This window comes from Balaenoptera acutorostrata, chromosome 1 (genome assembly GCF_949987535.1).
Source record: "Balaenoptera acutorostrata chromosome 1, mBalAcu1.1, whole genome shotgun sequence".
NCBI lineage: Eukaryota > Metazoa > Chordata > Mammalia > Artiodactyla > Balaenopteridae > Balaenoptera > Balaenoptera acutorostrata.
The window spans coordinates 40,185,024-40,192,760 of NC_080064.1; the positions used below are offsets into that span (position 1 = coordinate 40,185,024).

The 7,737-nt window shown below is 33.1% G+C and overlaps 1 pseudogene; it reads right to left on the reverse strand.

Moving 5' to 3' along the window:
• Positions 1-1,558, reverse strand: part of LOC103006024 (putative selection and upkeep of intraepithelial T-cells protein 1 homolog) — a 43,208-nt pseudogene extending 41,650 nt beyond the window's left edge.
• Between the last annotated feature and the right edge of the window lie 6,179 nt (positions 1,559-7,737).

Below are 7,737 nucleotides of genomic sequence, written 5' to 3' on the forward strand. Positions count from 1 at the left end.
CATTAGTCACATATGAGCTACCATAATTTATTAATAAGCAGTAAATAGCATAAAGGCAAGTTTGCAACTTTAATTGAAACTTTAATTTATGTGCTCTTTGAATAAAACAGGTAATTCGCTACTATTATCAAAATAAAGCAGTAGATATCAGTTTAGAGAAAATAAACAAGTTTTTGAAAATTTTCAGGACATTGCTGGGGATGTTAAGAATTGCCTAATGCATGGGCAAAGAAAGAATGAGTAGAGATTTAAAGAGTTGCACTAGAGCAGCTCTGTCTGATAAAAATTTCTGCAATGATGGAAATATTCCATATCTGTGCTGTCCAATCAGTAGCTTTTTGCAACGTGAGACTTTAGCACCTAAGATGTGGTCAGTGACCCCTTCTTGGCCTTTTGGCTAAGATCAAGATGTGGTCAGTGAGACTAAAGAACTAAATTTTCAATTTTATTTAATTTTTTACTTTAAATTTTGCCTAATTTTAATTTTATTTAATTTAAATATAAATGTAAGTAGCCACATGTGACTAGTGGCTATCATATTGGATAGTTTAGCTTTAGGCAATACAGATGAGCATCACAATAGCCAATGAAAATGTTAAATGTGAATGGGCCTAGGACCCTACCCTTGTGCCCTCACATTTGGAAGCCTTTCAGTTTACTTCAAGTCCTCCATCTTGCCACCATTTCTTTGTTATTCAGAAAACTAAGATTGAGGTGATATTGGAGGACACATAAGATTATAGATGAAGGCTTTTTGAACTAGATTTAAGAACTAAGTAGTCAGCAAATTGAGTCAGGGAGAAATGGGAATAAGAATGATCATTAAGGAGACAGTTGTAAGGATTTAGGTGGTTTATAGGGTCAAGTTTTACTAAAGTGTTGTCAAAAATAACTGAAAAAAATAGTAACAAATCCTGAAAGGATTCTGTTGATACTTTAAAGATCTAACAGTGCACATGGACATGGGAAAACAGACAGTTCTTGCTGATAAAGGTAATATGTGCACAGACACAATTTGCATTCTTAATCCTACACTCTTCCCCTTTTAAAGACTAAATGCATGAATTTGAACTTGCTAACCAAACCCTGTACTACGAAATGGTCAGAAACACTAAGAATATTCCTAATACTCAGCCTCAGATGGATTGAGAATCGTGGATGCATAGAAGCCTCAGAGGGATCCATCCTTACCTGTGACCTTCACTTCTCTGATGGCCTCATCACAGAAATCACCATCTTTGAAGAAACAGTGGTACCACCCATCAGCAGCAGCATTCACATTAAGGATCCTGAGGGTCACTTTACCCTCTCCAGTGGCTTCTTTCAGGAGCTCTGTCCACTCCACATACTTGGAGATGGTTTCTCCGTACAAGTCTTTACCATTCTAGTACAGGTGAACAGCTTTTGTGTAGTGGTTCCAGAACCAGCGTATTTCCATGTGTTCTGCACTCTGTGGTGGGGACAGCTGGCTGCTGAACTCAACTTTTCCACCCAATGGAGCCAAGATTGGCCCCTGTATGCCATTCACTGTGAACTGCTCTGTGAAGGAAGACAGTAACCAAAAGGTGAGAGTATGAACCAGGAGTCACTGTGTATTTGATTCATATATGTACATGATGAGTTCCTAGCTTTCTAGGTATCAACGGGTTCTTAGCATTCCTTCCAAATACCACCTATAGGACTGCCTTACCTTTTTAGTATCTTTCCAGAGACTCCCAAAATTTCCCTTTCATTTGATTCTCTTTAAATAGGATTAAGACAGAAATTTCAAGAAAATAAAGAAGAGACCAGTTAAAAGAGGGATATTCCATCAGGCTCAGTCCTTAATAAAGATCTCTGCACTCACTAAGTGCCTAATCAAATAATGTAGACTGACTGATTTGCACAGGCAAATAAAGTCTTCTCTAAAAAATATGTGTGATCATTACTCTTGCCTTTTCTCTTAACCTCAGGCCAACCACCAACCATTTTTATTTCGACTGAAAAACTCCACACTGACCCTGACATCTGATAGATTTCTCTTTTCCTCCCTTTAAAACTCAAAAATTTATTTCTGGGTAGGGCTTTTTTATTTTTATTTTTTTAAATTTTATTGGAGTATAGTTGATTTAGGATTTTGTATTAGTTTCAGGTGTACAGCAAAGTGTATCAGTTATACATATACTTGTATCCACTCTTTTTTAGGTTCTTTTCTCATATAGGTCATTATAGAGTATTGAGTAGAGTTCCCTGTGCTATACAGTAGGTCCTTATTAGTTATCTATTTTATATATAGCAGTGTGTATATGTCAATCCCAATCTCCCAATTTATCCCTAACCCCTCCTTCCCCCCGGTAACCATAAGTTTGTTTTCTACATCTGTGACTCTATTTCTGTTTTGTAAATAAGTTCATTTGTACCATTTTTTTAGATTCCATATATAAGCGACATCATAGGATATTTGTATTTCTGTCTGATTTACTTCACTCAGTATGACAATCTCCAGGTCCATCCAAGTTGCTGATAAAGGCATTATTTCATTATTTTTTTATGGCTGAGTAATATTCCATTGTATATATGTACCACATCTTCTTTATCCACTCTTCTGTCGATAGACATTTAGGTTGCTTCCATGTCTTGGCTACTGTAAATAGTGGTGCCATGACCTTTGGGGTGCATGTATTTTTTTCAAATTATGGTTTTCTCTGGATATATGCCCAGGAGTGGGACCGCTGGATCATATGGTAGTTCTATATTTAGTTTTTTAAGGAATCTCCATACTGTTCTCCATAATGGTTTTACCAATTTACCTTCCCACCAACAGTGTAGGAGGGTCCCGTTTTCTCCACACCCTCTCCAGCATTAATTGTTTGTAGATTTTTTGATGACGCCCATTCTGACTTGTGTGAGGTGATACTCCATTATAATTTTGATTTACATTTCTCTAATGATTAATGATGTTAAGCATCTTTTCATGTGTTTTTTGGCCATCTGTATGGGTAGGGCTTTTAAAAAAAAAAGGTGTTTTCTCTGTATCCCTTAAAGGATTATATTTCATTTTAACAGACTATGTAGGATCTCATTGTGGGGAATTCTGCTCCATCTAGACTATGCTGTCTCACACTTTTGGTGGGGGATTGTAATCTATGGACTCAGAGAAAAATAAAAGTTTACTAAGTTATTAATTTATTTCTTCCAAATGAGTTTCTTAGATTTTTTTCCCCAGAGTAGAAAGCCACATACCATACAACTCATTGAAGAAGAAAATATGACTTGGATGTATGGTAAACCTTTATGTGATAAGGAACAAAACATATTTCTTTATTCATGTAAACATTTTAAATTTACTTCTTTGTAATTATGCAGTATTACAGATTCATATTGAAATACCTTAAAATACAGAATTATTTAAATGAGGAAAGTAAAAGTGTCCAAAATTTGCATGATAGAGGAATAGTGCTCACATTTGGACACACGTCATCCAATAACAGAGTAGGGAGGAAAGTAAAGACAAGTTCAGATACCGCTAAGATTGCAATAATTGCTAAAACACATTGAGCACTTACAATGTGCATGGCAATATTCTAAGCATGCAAATTTTAAGTAAATGAAAAATGATATACCATGTTCGTAAATGGGAAGAATCATTTCTTTAAAAGTTTCAAATCTTTCTCCCCCGATAAATTATAATTTCAGGATAGTTCTAATATCCCAATAGTTTTTTTTTCCATAAATTGACAAATGGACACAAATCAATGTCAATGTGCAAAGGCTGAAGAATTGCCAAGACACAACTGAGGGAGAGGGAGAGAAGGAGGATGCATAAGAATAAGAAATATAGAAGCAGAATGAACAAGGGGAAGAAGAAGAGAAAATATAATGGAGGCTGAATATATAAAAAATCTTTAATATAAATTGAACCTTTTTTTCTAATTAGGATTGTTAATTAAGGTATTAAATCACATTTTTTTTAGCAGTGAAGTTTAGCAATTTGAAGATTAGTGTAATGTAGTAATTGTTAAATATTACTTTAAACAAGTTTTTGAATTTGGTTTAATAATATTTTATTTAATAGCTTTAATTTTACACCCATAGTGAAATTTATCTTTTTTAAATAAATCATTTGTCACATTGTGATATCAGAATTATATAGTCAATGTGATATCATCTAAAATCCTTCCTACTTTTATTTATATTCTTGAGTTCCTCATAAAGCATGAGAACTGTAAAATTTTGAAAAGTTCAACAATAAATCTAGGTTCTGAGTTGTTCTGGGATAGTTATTCAACAAGTATTTTTCCCTTTTACAAATTCAAATGGACATTGACATTAAATGGTTTTCTATATTTTATTGAACAAAATTTGGTAAATATTCTTTTTTGTTTTTATATAAAACTGTCCAATTTACTAACATTACCTCATTTAATAAAACACTTTTTTACTGATCAGTCATGATTAATTTTTTCAGAATATATCAATTTTAAGCTTCCTTTGTTGAGGGTGAATTCTCTTATTTTTCCTGAAGACGACTTAATTTTGTACTTTACTAGAATTGTAGTTCATCAGACTGTTTCCCTTAAGAAATATGATATACGGTTTCCATTGCTGCTGTTAAGAAAACTGCTACTACTCTGATAGCTGTTCCTTCATTGATAAACATTCTTTCTCTCAGACAGCTTTTAAGGTTTATTGCACTTTAGTTGTAATGAATCTATGCATGAATTTATGTTTCTTTTTCTAGCTTAAGCTTGATAGTGCTTTTTGAATTGGATAATACTCAACTTTCTTCAAGTATAGAAATTTCTAACCAAATACATGTTTAATTTTATCACTTCTCTTATTCATTATATGCTCTTATAAAAGTTTTATGTTCCACACAAAACCTCTCAACTCTCTTGGGTATTACCTGCAGATGTCTTAAACCACCACCGCCTGCTCCTATGGGTATCCCCATGTTAAAATATTTCATTTTTTGTTTTGCCTTTCTGATACAACTGGGCTACCACAGATGTTCTTTCAGTTTAGAGAGTCAGAAATTCTCAAAGTTGACATTTAGTTCCTGACTAGAATAAGGTGTGGGAATAGGACACATGTCAGACCCTCACATTTTTGTCCCCGCCCCACATTGAGGGGAGGATGCAGACATAGTTGAAACTCTAGGACTCTCTGTTTCCCCCACATTAAGGCCCTCTTATCTCTCCCAATCCCTCCTGTTATATCACCACTTGAAAAAGACCACCAAATAAATTTAGGTTTGCTCATCCTTGAGGCCAGAAGAGTCTCAGTACCAATGTGTCAACTAATTAATTGATTGATTAATCAATTAACATATAAAATATTAAAAATTATTTTGTATGTGGAAAGGAATACTATTTTAGGTGTAAACTGTTTAATCCTCATTTTATGATATGTTTGTATAATAATATTTGAAAATAATTTGAGCTATTTGAACACTGCCAATGAAGTTAATTTTATTCCCTTAAACAATTAAACTTTAATTATGGATCCAAAACACTGATTATTTTGAATGTGTTTTAAGTGCCTTATGTAACAAATAAAATAGAGTGATTACAAGCTAATTACCACAGTTACCTTTATATCTATTATAAAATAATAACGATAATTTCATCATTATTTTCTACTCATTTTTATATCTAGCTGGATATATAATTTGATACATTTTAAGGTTACATAATACATATTTTCATAAATTTTCAGGTTTATATCAATCTTACAGGAAACAAAGAAAAAAGTGAAAAATTATTCTCAAAGATATAATGGAAAATATTAGAGCATTTTCTATTAAGGACAACTGTAAAGCAAGGGTAACTCAGTGTGGAAATTTGAGGTCATCAAATAAAAATATCTTTGAACTATTTCATAAAACAAAACATGTTTTGTTTGTTTTGTTTTCTATAGACTTTTATAGAAAAAATATTTTTTTTAAAAAAGGTACTGAGCATGGAATAGTTCTATGAGATAGAAAAATGTATAAATATTATCATTTTTGAAAAATCTGAGTTTGGCTCATGAGAAGAGAGCTCAATGAAACAGTTTATAATTTCAAATACATAGAGGAATTTAGTTTATGACAAAGATGAAATTTGGTATCAGTACAGAAAGATAGATTATTTAATAAATGGAAGGACAACTGGGTATTTTTTGGAAAAAAAAAGTTAGATTTCTGTCTAAATCCTTATAATAGAAATCATTTTGCATAGATTAATTTGCAAATATAAAATAAATAGAAAAAGTGGCTGTATAACTTGGAACATGGCCTAGAAAACTCTTTCTAAGCAAACACACCAGCTGGAAACCATGAATAGAAGAAATATTGAATTATGCAACAGAAAAATAAGTAAATAAATTGAATTATAAAGGTCAATAAAAGGTATAACAGATCAAGCATTAATTCATTAAATTAAAACTTTAATTCATTAAAATAAAAAAGTCTGCTCTGGAAAAGCTTTTTTTTTTTTTTTAATCTGCAAAAGCTTTTGTTATGAGAAAGGAAAGATAAGTTACAGGCTGAGAAAAAATATTTGCCAAGGATATATCAGATAAAGGATTTGTATCCAAAATACAGTAGTCCCCCCTTATCTGCAAGGGATACATTCCAGGAACCCAGTGGATTCCTGAATCCACAGATAGTACTGAACCCTGTATAGACTATGTTTTCTCCTATACATACATACCTATGATAGAATTTAATTTATAAATTAGCCACAGTAAGGGAACGTCCAAATTGCCAACATTTCTACTTTTGTGCTTTGGGGTCATTATTAAGTAAAATAAGGGTTACTTGAACACAAGCACTGAGATACTGTGACAGTCATTCTGATAACCAAGATGTCTACTAAGTAACTAAGGAGTGGGATACCCTGGATGAAGGAATGATTCACATCCTGGGCGGGACAGAGCAGGACAGCATGAGAGTTCATCAACCTACTCAGAATGGCTCCCAATTTAAAACTTATGAATTATTTCTGGAATTTTCCATTTAATTTTTTCAGACAATGGTTGATCTTGGGTAACTGACACTGCAGAAAGCAAAACCACGGATGGGGGTGGGGACTACTAAATACAAAGTCTCTCAGAACTTAACAATAAAAAAAAACCCCAATATAAAAATGGATAGAACATCTGAACAGACACTTCACCACAGAAGATATATGGATGGCAAACAAACACAGGAAAAGGAGCTCAACATCATGTGTCATTAGGAATTGCAAATTAAAGCAATGAGATATTACCAAAAACCTATTAGAATGGCTGAAATTCAAGACACTGACAACATCAAATGCTGACAAAGATGTGGAGCAAAAGAAACTCTCATTCATTGCTGGTGAGAATGCGAAATGATACAGCCACATAGGAAAACAGTTTGACAGTTTCTTACAAAGCTAAATATGTGTTTACTATATGTTCTAGCAATCATGCTTCTAAGTATAACACAAATGAGTTGAAAACTACATCCACACGAAAACCTGAACATAAATGTTCCCAGCATCTGTATTCATAATTGCCCCCAAATTGGAAGCAACCAATATGTCCTGTGGTACATTTAGACAATAGAATATTATTCAGTGATAAAAAGAAATGAGCCATCAAGCCACGAAGAGACATGCAGGAACGTCAAATGCATATTGCTAAGTAAAGAGGCCAGTCTGAAGAGGTTATGTACTATATGATCCCAATTATATGACATTCTGGAAAAGGCAAAATTATGGAAGCAGTGAAAAGAGCAGTGGTTGCTAG